Raw genomic sequence first — 2964 nt, forward strand, 5'->3', positions numbered from 1 at the left:
TTCTGACACTTTGGAACCTGTTTCCCAAGAACAGAAATGCACAGAAGCAACCGACTTCTCTACTCAATGACCTTTTCTTATCAAAACCTCAAAAATCCCAGCAAAGAGCAAAACTCCAAAAAAGACCTAAGAGGAATGGTGCTAATTTTGCCTGCGCAGAGAACCCCTGAACTCCTTCACCATCTAATCCAAGAGCAACTTCTCTCCACCTTTCTATGCAGTCTAGGGTTCCAGCTGATCAGAAAGACAGGTTTGAGCTCTCTGTTAGTTCCTGGCCTTGTTGCTGGTTGCAAAACAAAGAAGTCCTTTCAAGCTCATGCTTGTAATCCTAGCTACTCAGGAGGCTGAGATCTGAGGACCTCAGTTCAAAGCAAGCCTTGGCAGTAAAGTCCATGAGCCTCTTATCTCCAATTAATCATAGAAAAAGCTGGAAGTGGCACTGTGACTCAAGTGGTAGACTTCTAGCCTTGGGCAAAAGGCATTCAGTGACAGTGCCCAGGCCCAGAGTTCAAGCCCTAGAATGGGCACAAAAAAATGAAGTGTTTTCATTTTGCATAACCTGGTCCAGATGCCTTCCATATGCCTGGGCAATCTTTGCTCAACAATGTAAGAAGCTTGAAAGTTGGCTATAAAACAAGGCACAAGGCAGAGGCAACTGATTACCAACAACTTTCCTTAGCTTTGCCAAAGAACTGAAATGAAAGGGCAAATGACTGCTCCCATCATAAAAGAGACAGTAAGCAGATGTAGAGAGCCACAGCTTAGTGAAGCAGGAGTCCAAGAGTAGAAGCCAGAGGAAGAATGAACAGACTGCTGGGGGCCTCGAGTGGGCAAATTGGAGAGTTAACACACTTTTGCAAGTGTTACCTCCCTCCACAATCCTTATCAGGCTTTTCTGAGAAGAAAAAAATCCCCCATGTCTCCATCAAGGGGGGATTTTGAAATATATCATATCATTCTATTCTTAACCAGTTCTAACCTGCCAGGTTTCAGCAGAGTTGAACTGACCTGGGAGAATACAAATGCCCACATCTAGCCCTCTAATCTTCCAGCCTCACTCAAGAGGAAGCAATATACAACACAGCAAAACTGAGAAGCCCTGAAGTTCATACTCCAGGGACACAGACTCAGCAAAAGACATGGAACTAATCACAGACTACGGAAACCAAACAATGTTAAAAGAATTGAATGCTTCCTTTTTTGTGTGATGATAGAAAATCCATTCATAATTGCTAAAATAGAAAAGTCTTTCAAAGGAACAAGAGTCTTCGAATCAAGAGAAATAAAACTCTAAGGCCAGATAAAGCATGGGCCTGGGGTCTGCTCTCTGTCTCAGTCCCTGCTACTCTCTTCATTGTCCTTCCCCATCCTCACTGGACTGCGTGACTGTCATGCTACCATGCTAGGTTTCCTAGCTCCAAAGCACTGGCAAGTTCCTCCCCTTACCTAGACCATTATTACTTTTGTTGTTGGTGTTGTTGTTGTTATCCTTTAAGTAATTGGACAAAGGGACTTCAGTTCAACACATCAGTTTGGGAATATGATGCATTTGGAACCATGCCACTCCCTTTATCATTCTCCTGCATCTCTCCGAACTCTACCCGTCCCTTCAATTTACCTAGCTCCATTTTCACATACATACATTGAATATTATGACTGCATTTGTCTACTCTTCCTCTTTGTATTCATCTGGACCTCCTTCCTTAGCCTTCCCTTCATAACACATATTCCGGCTTCCTGCTTTTTTTTTTTTTTAAGTTGAGCTAAGGACAGAATTCTGGACCTTGCCCTTTCCAGACTAGTGCTCTTTCACAAAGCTAAATCTACAACTCCTGGATTCCTGGGTTTTTGTCTTATTAAACTGTAAGTTAGTTGTTAGGAACAGGCTTTTAATGGCCTAATAATATTTCTTGTTTTATTTCTTTTACCTAATTTATCTGTCCCAAACCTGTCTTGTTTATTTCATTTCCTTCCCCCTCCCGCCCTCAAATTGACCCATGATGAGGGATACCAGAGTTTGCCTTCTACCATCCTCTACCTCTACAAATTCATCTCTTAGGCATATGGACCATGTTGAGCCAAAGTCTGTTAAGAAAAAAAATAAGTCAAAGGAAGGAAACACTCTAAAAAATAGGTTTTTCCTTTTGTAGAGGAGATTTCCATGTTTAGGAAACTCATTTGTGGATATGTCTTTCTCAGTGGATGAGGAAGTGGAGACCTCTTTATATAAATATTATTAATGGAGAAACTACAGATTTAAATTTGCATTATAAGCCTCACTGCACAGCCCTTATTTACTTTTCCTTATCACCTTAACATAAATTGCTTCTCTATAATCAAAACACTCTAAATTCTTTTTCTTTTAGCTTAAGATAGTGGTAAACATGTAAATCCACCCCCGACACACACCATTTTTGGTGGCAGCTGGGTTTGAACTCAGAGCTTTGTGCTTGTTAGGTAGTACTCTACCAACTGAAGCATGCCCTAAGTCTAAATTACAAGCTTAAACTTTAAATTTTTCCAGAGATACTCATTGTTCTGTGTCAGAAGCGCAATGCACATGTGAATAGTTTCTTTGTTCTTCTTTGACTGGTCTATCTTTGTCTAGCCCTCTTGATTCATACAAGCTGGATGGAAAGAACCTTAAGTGGGTAGAGGAATAGTTCTTCCTGCCCTACAATACCAAGTCAACTTTAGAGAGCAGCTTCTATCTAGTTCGCTCTCTGATTTTCTGTCTCTGTGTGTGGTGGCTTTATTCTCTTGGTTTTTCAACTCTTTTTCCTCTGCTCTGAGGAACACATAACCTAGTCACAGGCACAAGAGCCAACTCTGCTGATAAATCCACTTCAGGGTTTATTTATAATCTGCTTCCCTCTCAGTCTTTTAGTCCAGCAGTTTTCACTAATTTTACTTTTTTCTTTTAGGGACTTTTAGGATAGAGAGGGTGAGAAAACTGGATATCAA

This window comes from Dipodomys ordii, unplaced genomic scaffold, assembly GCF_000151885.1.
Source record: "Dipodomys ordii isolate 6190 unplaced genomic scaffold, Dord_2.0 Scaffold9, whole genome shotgun sequence".
In the NCBI taxonomy this organism is placed as follows: domain Eukaryota; kingdom Metazoa; phylum Chordata; class Mammalia; order Rodentia; family Heteromyidae; genus Dipodomys; species Dipodomys ordii.